The sequence below is a fragment of the Acomys minous genome (genome assembly GCF_964271855.1).
Source record: "Acomys minous genome assembly, chromosome: 14".
Classification (NCBI taxonomy): Eukaryota; Metazoa; Chordata; class Mammalia; order Rodentia; family Muridae; genus Acomys; species Acomys minous.
Window position 1 is genome coordinate 32,827,465 of NC_140496.1, and position 14,631 is coordinate 32,842,095.

General features: G+C 44.2%; 1 long non-coding RNA gene across 3 annotated transcripts in view; it reads left to right on the forward strand.

Annotated features, from left to right (window-relative positions):
* LOC311583485 overlaps positions 1–14,631 on the forward strand; it is a 157,979-nt gene that overhangs the window by 112,228 nt on the left and 31,120 nt on the right. For 2 of the 3 annotated variants that reach the window (XR_014774536.1, XR_014774537.1), the window contains exons 3-7: positions 8,407–8,484; positions 8,541–8,698; positions 9,943–10,000; positions 10,312–10,513; positions 14,437–14,573. This is a non-coding gene — a long non-coding RNA (uncharacterized lncRNA). Of the gene's footprint in view, positions 1–4,120; positions 4,402–8,406; positions 8,485–8,540; positions 8,699–9,942; positions 10,001–10,311; positions 10,514–14,436; positions 14,574–14,631 lie in introns of those variants that run through there. The other variant, XR_014774538.1, reaches the window with a different exon arrangement.

Sequence of the window (14,631 nt, forward strand, 5' to 3'; positions counted from 1 at the left end):
CTTTATAAGAGTTGCTGTGGTCATGCTGTCTCTTCATAGCAAAAGAAACCCTAAGACAGAAGTTGGTACCTGGGACTCAGGTGTTACTGTCAAAGGCCTGACACTTTCGTTGGGAGGAATGTGCATTTTGGGACCTTGAATTAGGAAAGCAGTTGAAGGTTTTAGATGGGGTTTAATGAGCCATACTAGTAAAAGCATGGAAGACAGTGGTGCTGAGAGAGATTTGAACTGTGGAGCCTGGAGCAATAGGTTTCAGAGGAGAAGAATATTAGTATATTGCCTAGAGACTGTTCTTGTGATATTTTGGTGAAGAATGTGACTGCTTTCTTATTTTGTAAAAAAAAAAATCTATCTGAGGCTGAATTGAAGAGTTTAAGATTAACAGCTTTGGCAGAGGAAAATTTCAGACAGCCTAGTATTGACTTTGTGGCCACACTTACGCAGACCTATAGCAGCATGCCAGGAAGCCGCACTCTTCCATGACCTCTGTATCAGCTCCTGCCTTCAAGTTTCTGCCATGTTTGAGTTCCTGTCCTGGCTTCCTTCAGTGATGGACTATGATGTGGAAATGTCAGCTCTTTCCTCTCTAACTTGATCTTGGTTATGGTGTTTCATCATAGGAACAGAAGCCCTGACTATGACACTTGTGGATTCATCTTCTAATGTAGATAGGGCTGGCCTTACCAAACAGTAGTTCCTCCACATGCAGCACAAATGGAAAGGGAAACCAGTGCTGCCCTTTATCCGAAAATGTTCCTCTCTGTTGGTGGTAACTACAATTCTTTATATTCAAATTTTTATTTACCGTCTTAAAATATGCATGCCTTCAAGAGAGGTCAAGCCTAGCTATCCAATGGAACAGTTCTCTCGATGTTTAACAAGGTGTCCCCAGCACAGTGAGTTCGTTCCCTCACCCTACCTCAGGGAAAGGAGGAAGTCTACAGAAATCTCAGCTTTCCCTGTATGGATGCCTCTTACTAGTTTAGCAGTAGCAGATGGTCAAGCATGAGAAGAGAAAATAGGAACTGGGCATTTTTACTCCCTCCCATCATCTCTTTATGAAAATCTAACTCATTAGAATCACAGGATAGTTTTCCAGGAGATGAGACTGGAGGTGAGGTTTCTCCTCAGCCCCATCTCTTCCAAACTCCTAAATCTAAGCTACCAGTCATCTAGTTGTCCTTTTCATACCTTTATGACTGTTCATCAGGATAGAACATTTAGAACTGTAACTACACATAAATGTCTGGGGCCCCGCGGATGGGTAGCTTGCAGATTTCAGTCTTGTCCAGCTACTGTTTAACTGAGCTTACTTCTGTGATGGGCATATGATGTAGGAAAGCCATGAAGAAGCAGTCTTCTGCAGGTATAGCATAAGTTGGCCAATGCCATGCACAATTACTTTGCTTATTTTTTTTAAAAAGAAAATTATCTCTGTGTGCTCAGTTTCTCATCCGTGAAATGGGTGTAGTAACACTCTGCAGGTCAACTGTTGATTTGTCTCCAAGTCCATCTCCAAATTTCTCTGTTCTCTTTGGAGAGCTTATTTCCCCGTATCTCTTGTCACCTGACCCTTTATATGGGGCTAGCCAATAGGAAGCCTTGACCTAGGTAGAGGGCAACAGAAAGGCAAGGGCAGGTCTGTGCCACCCTGAGCATGGCCTATCTCATAAGCTAAGTAGGGTTGGGCCTGCTTAGGACTTGGATAGGAGAAAGAAGGAAGGCAGGTGTCTTCTCTTCCTGTGGTACCCTTGCTATAGTCTCCACCAGTGCTTACCAAGTAGCCCTCGCCCACAGTCTCGGCTCCTATGTGCAGTCTTCATGGCACTTGTGGCTAGTGTTGGTTGGTCCCAGGTTTTGGACACTGCAGTTTATCTTCCCTCATCGATTTTCTAGCCTCAGGGTTGATGCTGTCTTCTTAGTATGCTACTCTCTGAGCTTCTTCACCACCTCAGGTCTCTCAGCATTCCTGACACACACACACACACACACACACACACACACACACACACACACACACACACACTGTGTCCCTGTATTCAACTCTCTATACTGGAAAGACCAAAAGAGGTTTCTGTTTTCCTGGAGGTACCCCAAGTGATTCTTAAAGATGACAAATCCCCAAAGAAGACTGAGTTAAGGTGTGTAGGTGTTTAATATTGTTCCAGGACACAGCAAATGCCTAGTAGATAGCGACTGTCAACACTGACCTTTCTCAGCAATGATTTAGAGAGTATTGTGTAGGGATAATTTTTTTCTTTTAATCTTAGTGGTTAAAATATGACATCACTAAGAGAAATCTGAAATGGTCACATCTGCTGGGAAAGACTACTGAGCATCTCTAGCTCATGTGCAGTCTCCAGTTTCCATAGAAACCAAGCAGAGAAAATTTGTTAAAGGAAGCCTAGAAAATAGGTAGATTCAGGCCTGTATGATTATTTCTCAAACCATTCAGCACACAAGCTGACTGCTATTACAATTATCTTATCGTTTACTTCGTTTCTTTTTTTTTTTTTCCTTATAAGATGCAGCAGACCAGCTTCTTTTTCTATGAGGAAGATGACACAAAGTATAGGGTTTCTTTGCCACAGCATAGTCCGTATCACAGCCCCTATAGCAGCGATTTCACAACTACTGTCATGGTGCTTTTCTGCCACATTGCTGGGCAAACCCACCTCGTCATCCTGTGGCCGTTCAAATGTTTGTTGTTTTCTGCTAAGATACAATAGCAAATAAACAACCAAACATATTATGTTAAGCAAAATTCATGACTGTAGGGACCGACTGAAATCCCAATTACCATCCTGGCAGAGAGAGCTCAGCTGGGCTGGAAAATATTACATTTCTCTGTGTTGGAGTGAGGAAGCAGGAAGGATTCTTGGGCCATTTGATTACAAGCCAAATCCTCAAAATCCCTCTTTAGCCGTAAGAGTTGGTGGCAGTAACAGGGGAGGCAGCTCTGAGTCAGATCTGACAGAATTTGAATCAATAACCAGGCAATCTTGCTTCAATTTCCAAGTGATTTTAAATCTTTCTCTTTAAAATGCCATGAGGATGAAGGAATTGAGGGGATTGGGCGGGGAGTGGAGCGGGAATGCAAGCACCCAGCATACCAAGGTGAACTTCACTTTTCTGTCAAAAGACTATTTGTCTGCAGAGGTATTCTCAAGGACACTGGCAAAGCTATACTGCCCTGGGCATTGCCAGAACCCCTCGCCTCCACAAAAGCCTTCCTTGAGCAGTTTCTATGCCTAAGTACATGCTCAGCTTAGCTGGTTAGAGCAGTTTCTATGGCTAATTGCATGCTCAGCTTAGCTGGTTAGAGCACGGAGAAAAGAAAACAAATAGGAGATAAGGACCTAAGGGTTTATGATTTCAGCATAGAGGGCAGAACGGAAGCGCAGATGAGGCTGTAGGCTTGCTGTCAGAGGCACTGGGCCGTTCTCGCTGCTGCCACTTTCAAGCCGTGTGACCCTGAACAAATCATTTCGTTCTCATTTGTTTATTTTTTCACGAGTGACTTGGGACAGTGCATGGCTCAGCACAAATAGTGGGCAGAAATCGGAAAGGCTTGCTTGGTGAGCACACAGTGCCCACACAAACGTCAGAACATTGGTGAGACAGCACTGAGACTGACACTATGGTAATAACGTTGTGTAAACAGCCCATGGACTCCATCTGTATGGGCTGTCTATGGAAGAGGGTGACAGGGAGCCACTTTTTTTTTTTGTATTAAGAGAGCTTGATGTCAGAACCATAAAAGCTATACCTTGTGGGTGGCCTGTCTGCAGCCTCCACTGGGCTGAATTTCTATTGGCCATCTTTAATTGTTTTAGGGTGACCCTTTTGTCCATAGTTTCTAAAGTGACAGATAAGAATGCTGAATGCAGTTGAAGTCTCTGAAAGCATCCAGCAGTTTCTCTGTGTTCCTCTTTCCTAACAGTAACCTAAAAGCTAGGTGTTTCCTCTCTGGACTTTTGTTTTTAAAAGAAGACAAGTCCTTGCTTTATGATGGAGTCCAGGAGGGAAAGCTCCATCAGGCTGGCCTTGGTTGCCATGGCAGCCAGACAGCCATTTAACCGATTCCAAGAAGAGTCATCCCAAAGGGGGCGAGGTGGATCTTAAATGTGATCCTTTATGCTCCTTCCTGGTGAAGACCTTTCCAGCTGCCAGGGAGCTCGTGCTCCCAACAGGCCTGAGAAGGCAGATCAATACTGTTATCCCCTTTCGTGCCCAGTGTGATTGCCCACTTTCAGCCTCATTGTCTACCAGCCAGCTATTTCATCTTTAAAGTCTCATCAGCGTCTTATCGTAGCAACATCACATTTTGTGGTTATGAGATCGTGTTATCCATGAGACGCAAACACTGTTCTCACAAGAGCAAGCGAGCCCAGAACTCAGGTAGGTGATGTAAGAGGGAAGCTAGCTATCATCAGAATTTAAGGAGTCTATGCAAGCTGTTCCTTATAGGTTGGGTATTGTGGTACACAGCCTCAATCCTGACACTGGAGAGGCGGAAACAGAAGGATCAGTTTTCGGTCATCCTTGGCTGCCCATAAAATTTAAGCCCAACTTGGTCTTTGTGAGACCCTTTATGAAAATGACAAAAAAAATTAATGCTATAACAATTGCTTTAATTTTGAAATTTTATTTAAAGTGACATCTTAAGACACATGACAACTGAAGATGTTCGAGGATTCTGTTGGTAAAAGTGTCACCGGTCCTGTGGTTTGTTGTCTATGTCATAATCAAAGAAAAATACTGATCTTTAGTTACAAGAGAGGTTGTCAGAATTTTGGTGTAAAGGTCCTGATCATAAACAGTTTGGGCTTCATGAGCCACATAGCCTCTATCAGCAAACAGTCAACTCTGGTGCATGTGAAAGCAGCCACAAACAATATGTAAATGAATAGACATAGCTATATTTTAATACAGTTTTATTATGAACAGTCAAATCTGAATTTCATAGAATTTTCACATGTCCTAAAAGAATGTTCCTCTTTTGATTGTGTTTCCCATCCATTTGAGAATGTAAAAAAAAAAAAATTCATGGCTCACAGGCTAGGGAAAAAAATAGGTGCGGAAAAGCCAGATTTGGTTTGTGGGCCATAGCGTGCTGACCAGTGAGTCAACATGAGTCAGACTAACGGTGCAGTTTTCACATAGCATCTACGTTTGTAGAAGGTTTTGAGAGATGCTATCCCAAAAGAAATGGAGAAACATGGTAGATCCCTGAGAGCGAAGCTTAGCAGTAGCCCGACTCAGAGAATTGCTTGGGCTGGAGAAGGTCCAAGGCTCCCAGAGGAACTGGGACCATAGGTCCTAGTTCCCACTGCATGGTGAGCAAGGGCCCCTGAAACATTTATTGCTGCAGCCCAAACCATTTCTCACTATTTGGTAACTGCCTTTTCTTTAGTGACCAGCATTCAGTCTGGCATATGGGAGGTATCCAAGCACCATATGTTAAGTGAGTGACTGAAAGCTGTCCAGTCAGCAGGAGTTGCAGCTTCAGGAGATGAGGAGAAAGCCCGGGAAGGGTTTCTGCTGCCAGGCAACACTTCTCCTTGATTGTGGCGATGCCCTGGAAATCAGGTCCATGATTCTAAGTTCCAGGTGGATGTGCTGAGAGCCCGTTATAAAGACAGTGGTATGTTTTCCATAAACTCTTTTCTTTCCCTAGATGCACAAAATGTTATATATCTCAGCCTCCTGCGTTCAGTAAGATCACATGACTGAGCTGTGTCCATTACAATGTTGAAGGAAGTAATATACAATACTTTGGCTCCTAGCAAGTCTCAAAAATATTCCATTCATTTTCACTTTTCTCCGAGTTCCTCATAGAATAGGGTCTTAGAGTCACAAGACGGAAGGGGCAGGAACCCCAGAATGGCCACCTGGAGGTTGAGAAGTCACCCAGATTCCCCAGACTGTGAGAACGTGCTTAAGTTGCTTAAGTTCCCTTTTGTTGCAGTAACATGACTTAGCTTGCCTGAAAGGGCAGGGTCAGAGGGAAATTCGCATTTCATAAGAGAAGCATTCTCTGAGCTCTCTAGAAAGAGGTCGTGAGGCGTGGATTCAAGTGCAAGTAGTTATGTGGGAGGTGTAGCGAATCCCGTCCGGAGGGTAGCGAGGCCCCTCTCGGAATGGGAAGGAGCTGGAGAGGCTCAGCCAGCCGCTTTCCATGGGCAGATGGAGCTCAACTCCTGTGGGGAAACTGAGCCAGAAGGAAGGCATACCTCAGGGCCCTCCCACCCAAGGGGAGGAGGCCGGTGAGTGCACGAATATGTCACTCTGCCAGTCATTGATCCAGGACTATAGTATCCCAGCCGAGAAAGGTTGGTGATACTTAGGCTAAGGCACTTCGATGGGAAAGAGGCACACAGGGGCGGGTGGAGCTGGGCTGGAGCATGTTGAAGTCGTGACGCCTCAAGAACATGGGTGGAGGCCAGTAGCATCTTTATATTCTTTCTTTTTTTAAGAGTGGATTTCTGTGGCAGTTGAGGCCACCATGGCTCTGATTTCACTTGGTTGAGTCCTCTGCTTCCAATAGAAACAGCTTGATTGCAGTTATGGTAAGGACAGCAAATGGCATCAGAACACAGCCTTGCTGTACTTACAGTTTTTTCCCCTCCCTTTGGACCTCTTAATTGTTCACGTGCCTCAGTTTTCCCACCTGAAAAATTCAAGGGGCTTGCATGACGACCTAGCTTCAAGCCCTCTTTCAACTCTAAAATTGTAACTCCATCATTTTCCCACGTGAGCACCGGCCCATGTGCCTATCAGTGAGCACTTCCCCTGTTACTGGGGTGGGGAGGAAGCTTACAGAGGACCAGAGCAGAGAGGGGAGGCTCATGTGTGAGAACTTTTCTGGGGACTAGAACATAGGAGCTTTTAACTACTGCGACTAGGAGTTGGCTGGAGCATTAGCTGAATGTTTAAAACACACTTGACTGCGGTCTTCACCTTGATAGACTCACTAAGTAGATCATGGACCAGATGACATAATTTTGAGGGAGCATACAGATTATAATATAATCTTAATTTCTGCTCAAGAGTCTGTGTATTTTGTATGCTGGGGTAAAGAGACTCTTGGCTAGTCCTAAGGTAGCATCTGGGAAGCCCCTGAATTGGGAGTCTGGGGTCTGAATGCATTCTTAATGGTGTGTTTGGCTTCCAGATATCTTGGGTTTTAGCCCCAAAGAGTCCCAGTAACAAAACAAATGATGCACAAGACAAAGGATGAGGAATGGAGACTAGATCCTCTCTCAGTTTCAGCTAAGCTTTACCATCCCACATTTCTAAAAGTCAGACCTCCAAGATACACAGTAGCAGGAAAGATGCCCGAGCCTTAAGTGATATCACTTCAGTTTACTTCCTCTTTCTGTTAAAATCCCAGGTCCTTAGTTATGTGACAAGGGTCATCAGTGTAGTACATCAATTGCCTAGGAGCTGTCTTTTCTTAGCTCAGAGCCTTTTTTTTTCTGAGTAATTTCCTCTGTCCTACAGGAATGAACACTGAACATCCTTGTGAGACCTAAAGCTCTTGACCACAGAAGGTTAGACTAATCTAGAACAATCAGACATGTTCTTCTTTAGATACTGGTTTAGGGTTGAGAAACTGAAGTGGTGCCTGCCTTGTCTCTGGTAGTGGATGCTGTGTCTAAGGAGGAGGCTCTGACCCTACCTTCAGTAGGGGATGCATGGACTTTTTTTCTTTACTAACTCCGAAGTTAAGTATAGAGTTAACTGGATTTCTCACTGGCTCATGATGTTTTCCTGTTTTCTGGCTTTCTTTTCAGAGCTCTCCATCCTGTTCTACTAATCACTTACTCTGTTTCTGTGTGGTTTTAAATTAAAGATTTATTTTATTTTTAATTGTTTGCAAGTACGGGCGTGTACAGATGAGTGTAAGAGGCCACAGAGGACAGAAGAGTTGGATCCCTTGGAGTTGGTCTTACCGGAGGTTGTGAGCCACCTCACAAGGGTGCTAGAAATTGAACTTAGGGCCTCTGCAAGAGCAGACAGCACTCTTAACTAATGAGATATCTCCCCAGTCCATGTTTCCATATCTTTACAAAAATATTGTGACTCACAGTACATCTTACTGTCACGCAGTACAGGTATTTCCTCCTTGTCTCAAAATTGGTTTTGTTATTCATGCATATTTTTACTCAACATAGATCTTATAATCAAGTTGTCAAATCACTTCAAACTGTTATGAAACTTTTATTGGAAATACGTTGAATTTATGGATTGATTTAGTAAAAATTGATATTTTATACTAAGTTCTTTTGTCTAACAATGTGCATACTTATTAACTTAATTATTATTATTTGAATTATTTTTTTAGACAAGTTCTCATTATGTAGCCAGGCTGGCCTCCAACTCATGAACTTTCTGCTTTAGCCTCCCTAGTGCTACAGATGTAGACGCGACCGACCGCACCAGGCTGGAGGAGATGTGCCACTGCGAGTGGCTTGTGAGGTTTCAAATGTCCACACCAGGCTGGAGGAGATGTGCCACTGCGAGTGGCTTGTGAGGTTTCAAATGTCCGCACCAGGCCATTCTCCCCGACTACTACCCACTCTCTGCTGCCTGAACATCAGGACGTAAAGCCCTCGGCTACTTCTCTAGCACCATGACTTCCTGTCTGCTGCCACACTCTGACAGGATGATGATAGACTAGCCGTCTGGAACTGTAAGCAATCCCTCAACTAAATTCTTCCCTTTGTAAGAGTTGTCTTGGTCATGGACTCTTCTCACAGAAATAGAAAAGTAACTAAGACGGAAGTTGGTACTAGCAGTCGGGTTTACATGCATGTAAGGTCAAGGGTGGGCATTAGACATCTTCCTCTATTGCTCTCAGAGTCTCTCACTGAGCCTGGAGATCACTGCTTTGGTGAAACGGGCTGACCATTGAGCCCTGGGGATCTTTTTGTCTCTACCTCCCAGTGCTGGAGTTACATGTGTTCACTGTTGTGCTGGCTTTTCACATGGATGCTGAAAATTTAATCTCATGTCTTTATTCTTACACAGTAAGAACTTTACTGACTGAGCCATTTCTCCAGCATGAACTTCTTTAAATACCTAAAAATAGTATGCATTTTCATGTATTTTTTTAAAGGTTAGTTTAGAGATCCTTTCAATTTTGTTGCTATATTGTCTGACATTTTATTTTCCCTTTTGTTTGTTTATTTTTGTTAGTCCTTTCTGGTATGAACTGTTTCTCCCAAAGCAGAAGGACTAGGGTAGTCAGTAACCCTTTGCACTCTGTCACTTTGATGACAAAGGCATACACTCATGACATAAGTGGGCGATGTCTAAGATACAGTCTTTGAAAAACTGAAATAAAGCTGTCAGCTAATATGGAACCCTCAAAGTACACATGTGATGAAAGTTTCTTACCGACTGGGTGTTGTTTCTCTGGAAGTGAACTGTCAGCACATCATAAGAATTGAGAGCTCCAGAACTAGGATGACCTTAAGAGACATCTAGTTTACCTTCTGCTTTTATCTTTTCTGTGGCTTATTAGTTTTGTGTCTGGTCAACAGTTGTGTGGCTTCCTCAGAGATGTGACAGTGACCACTTTGTGAAGGAGACCAGCCCTCATCAGTGGGCTCCTTTGCCTACCTACAGGAGCAGTAACACATTCTCCATAGTGTCTCTTTATTGCCATATATATCTGAATAGTGGTTCATCACTTTATACTGCAACAATTGCTCTTGTACCTGGATGTCTTTGGGGAAACAACCATGACTTAATGTATGTATGTATGTATGTATGTATGTATGTATGTATGTATGTATGTATTTTAATTCTCAGTGTCTAGCAGGTTCTTGGTATCTAGTAGGTTCCAAAAGACAATACATTAAAAAGTGTATATAGAATGCTTTATATATTTTTTTCTTGTTCTTCTGGTGCTCTCGTCTCTTGGACCTCCAGCTGATTGTCCACTGTGCCTGCCCTTCTGAGAGACTAATCACGGGCATCACTCTGAGAGGTACGACAACCCCGCCTCAGCTTGGGTCGCATGGCTTTATTTCCTGAGTCCCTCCATTCCCTGTCCAGCATCTGGCCCCTCTGCTTTGGCTGTTGCTATGTGATCTGGCTAAGTACTTGTATACCTAAAGATTTTACTACTCCTGCCGCTGCTATGGGGTGCATGACCTTACATTCCGAGGAACTGCCAAGGGGACATTCGATTCGACCTGGAAATGGAGGGAAGATAATTTCTCAGGTCGTCAAGTTTTTACCAATGGGAAACACATGATAAGAAATCAGAAGTCTTACTTCTCTCACTTCCTCTTTCAGACTGTTCCGAGACAGGTTTGCCAGCATGTGGTTTTTAAGAACATCCTTTGTAAATAAGCAAATGTACTGAACAAGTGAACAGCCGTGTCTCTTCATGATGCAAACTCACACATGACTTCACACGAGTGTAGCATACTCACTCAGTATAAGACGTCACGAACCCCTACTCTGGTCTAGCCAATGGACAGGACATTCTCCACAGGTATGTGAAGAGTGGGGACTGACTCTGACATGAACTCTGGTGCCCCATATTTGACCACCTCCTCTTGGTGAGGAGGCCTGGTGGCACGCAAAGAAAGAATAAGCAGGCTGCCAAGATGAGACTTGATAGCCTATGACAATATAGTGGGGGAGGAGGTCCCCCTCGGTCATAGACTTAGGGGAAGGGAATAGGGTGAAAGTGGGAGGGAGGGAGGAATGGGAGGATATAAGTGATGGGATAACAATTTAGAAATAATCTGAATAAATTAATAAAAAAATCAAAAAAGAAAAAGAGAGATGTCATGCAGCTTCCACTTCTTTTTCTTTCTGTCTCAGTGTCGGAAAAATCACAGCCCTCAAAGAAGACTTTCAGCCCTTAATTCTTATCTCATGATTTTTGTTCAACAGGAAACTTGATCTAAGCCAGATACCATAGGGAAAAACAGTGACAGCAATGACGACAACACCACCATCACCACCACCCCAACCCTCCCACCCATCCCCCCCACCCCCCCCACCCCCGCTCACCCAGGACCTGACCCTTCGAACCAGAACGGTCCTTTGAGTGTCTGACCTTAGCTCCCATTGAGTGCTTCCCTACAAGGTGGTCCTACACTTGCTCAAGCAGGTGCATGTGGAGGCCGGAAGTTGATGTCTGCACGCTGAACCCTGAGCTTACCGTTTCAGCTAGACAGTCCCACTTGCCTCCCCTCTCTTCCTCTGGGGTTACAGGCAAGCTCCGCCACACCCAGCTCTCATGTGCGTGCTGGAGATCTGAATTCGGATGCTTACGCCTGTGTGTTTAAGCATTTTATGCACTGAGTCATCTCCCAGCCCTCTCCTCTTATTGTGGAATGTTCATTTCTCCTATTCCATCTTGAATTCTCTTCTCTAGCCTGGCTGCTTGTTAACATCCCTCTCAACTACACTGATGAGAATTGAATGCCACATACAATAAAAGTAGTGCTTTTTTTTTTAAGTGTTGCTTTTTAAAAGAATCATAACCTGAAGCCATCTCTTCCTCTGCTTTAGAAGGAAAGAAGATCTGGACACCGTAGAGACTACTGCGTCTAAACCATTCTGTTCTGTGTCACCTTACGTGCCCCTAGCAACCACTGGACCATGCAAATGATGACCTTTCTTATGTCACACATACAGCAGTTCGATAATTTTCAGTGCCTTCAATATTTCATTAAGCTGCTAAGTGGGCTGATTAGGATTCGAACCCATCTCCAAAGTTCCTGTGGTGCCAAACCCCCCAACACATTTAGGAGTTTTGGTGGTTTGTATAGGAACGGCCCCCATAGGCTCATAGATTTCCCTGGTTGATCATTAGTGAGTGGTGCTTCTTGACAGGGATTGGGAGGTGTGGCTTTCCTGGAGTAGATGTGGCCTTGTTGGAGGAAGTGTGTCACCTGTGGTGGACATTGGAGTTTCAAATGCTCAAGCCAGGTCCAGTGTCTTTAGCTTTTCCTGGTGCCTGCAGATCTGGATGTAGAGCTCTCAGCTACCTCTCTAGCACCATGCCTGCCTGCCACCATGCTTCCTGCTATGACGCTAATGGACTAAATCTCTGAGACTGTAAACCAGCCCCAGTGAAACGTTTTCCTTTCTAGAAGTTGCCCTGGTTGTTATGTCTCTTCGCAGCAATAGCACACTGGCTAAGACAATTTAATAATATAGGAACAAGCTTCTGTCATGGCTCACGCTAACTCTTCCAAATGTCAGGCTTCTGCATAGAGGCCCAGAAAGGCCTTTGTATACAGCTGTGAAGGCGAAGCCTGGATTTCCCTGGAGACCCAAAGATGCTGGGGATGCCAAACTCATGGGATACCTGCTAAGGAGAGCAACTTACAGGGTGCGTAGCCAGCTCGAGACAGAGAAGTGTGTTGCAGTCAACAAAGCTGAAAGAAGTTGAGATCTGAAGAGTTCTTTGACATCAGACATGGAGATGCAGAGTTTGGAGTTTGCCCAGCATGGCTGACATAGTACCACTACCAGAAAGAATGGCAAAAACTAGCCTATCATCATCTACCAAAGACACTGCACTATGGCTACTGAATCAAACAGGTGCCTCATATCTGGGAAATAGTAAATAACATTTGACATTGATATAGTCGGGATAGCTGAACAAAGACAAGAAGGTCTTCTCGCTAAACATTGGCCGTGTGACCAATCGTATCCAACCAAAGAATCAGGGATCTTTGTAACTAAGAAACCCAAGGTATCCAATGAGAAAAGGTGCAGCCACAGAATAGTGGAGACATAAAGAGGTGTGACTGAGCAGTGCACCAGCCTGGGGTAGATGTGGGAAAGCTATCAAGGGAGAAGTACAAGAACTGCACTAAGCCTTAACCTCGACGATAACTCTTATTATGATTCTTGCTGTGTGGCCATCCATGGGCTTACATCTATCTTTCAGACTTTTCTAGCAAAGAATTATACTGCCTAGGATGGGAGGCTGGAGATAAACAGTCATGTCACTTGTAACCCGAGGAAGAAATGTTAGCAGCTGAGAGCCCCGTGCAGCTCAATCGATGTCACTGGACAGTATCCATTGATGAGTTTTCATCTGGTCATTACTCAGAGCCAAAGCACTTGCCATGGAGAGGCAGTTAAGACATCTTGTTTTGTTCTGTCCTCCGTTGCCGATACCATGTTTTTCTTACCTCCCTGATTTCCACTGGTCTGTCTCATAATGTTTTGACTTTATAAAGCTGCAAAAGCAATACGTGCTCAATGGAAGGTGAACTTTGAATTTTGATCTTTTCCTGGCCTGATGATAGGTGATATGATGCTCTCACGAGATGCCGGGCAGCTGTACTGAGCTGTGGCTCCCAGGTAGCCATGAGATCACGAAAGTAAACAACTGACACTCTGCGGTGTTATGTGTTGCTAAGCTATGCTGTTTGCTAGGTTAGTTGCATTAATACAGTGCCCACTTAGGATTTTTTTCAACGTGCAGTGGAGTAAGTGGGACATCTGTGGTGTCATAATCCCAGCTCATTTCTCTACCCATCCTTCTTCCTCTGTCCTTTCTCCCTTCCCTCCCACTCTTTACATTGTTTATAGAGCTGCTTTCAATGATACATCCTAATGTGGAAAGGCTACTTTAACATCCACCATGTTTTATACCCCACATGCTTAGAAAGCTTGGGATTTGTAATTTCTACTAAAAGGGTGGAAGAAAACATTCTCCACCCATTGGTTTTGGGTTTGATGATGTGACTGGTGTACCAGTTGCAAGCCCTGGGGTTCAAGAAGCTTGTGGCATTTCCTCTTGCTTGCTTGTTCTTACCTATCCTTGCTTTGACAGGGACAATTAGCTCAACTGCCGTTCCCACCAAGAAGAAACTCGGCTTGCTCTATCAGTTGCCCCATTCTCACCTCCATGACAATCAATTTCTGCTTCCTTTCTGATTCCATACCATTTTGTGTTCACTGTTGGTGTGGCCCCAGATGTTGTTTCAGATTCAGCGTTGCAGCACTGGCTAGTTAGATATCCAAATCTGTATTCACCCCTTCTTCCTTCATGTGACAAATCCTGATTTTGTTCAGCCTGGCCATGTTCCTGGGGAGCCTGATGTACCACCGTCTGTGTAGTTCAGGGTCTGATGAACGCAGAAGATGCAGTTCCAGCAGGTGTAGTTGTTTTCATTTTTGTACAATGTCCATATAAGGACTGGGAACTAAATCTTATCCACGTTTGTATCATTAGTACTTAGCAGAATGGCTTGTATACAATTGATATGGGCTTGCTGAATTGAATTGACACTCTTGTGGCGTGGAGGCTGAAGGTTTGGAAATCTAAGCTGGTGGTCCAACCATCACCAGAGATCCTAGGACATCTACTAATCTGTATGTTCCCCAAATTACCTCCTAATTTCTTCTGTGTGTGACTTTATACTTTACTGTATTCTACAGGGAACTGGAAAAACTGCTGCCAATACATGAACTCAAGGCCGCTATTTTACTGTCTATTGAGAACTTGAAGAACCACCTCTATCTGTCTGGCTACTCAGTGTATCACATTAAGCACCTCTTGCCACTGAAAGCCCCAGGTCAGGCAGTATCACCTTGTATACACACCTGTGTCCTTTCCTACTGCATCAGAGGCAT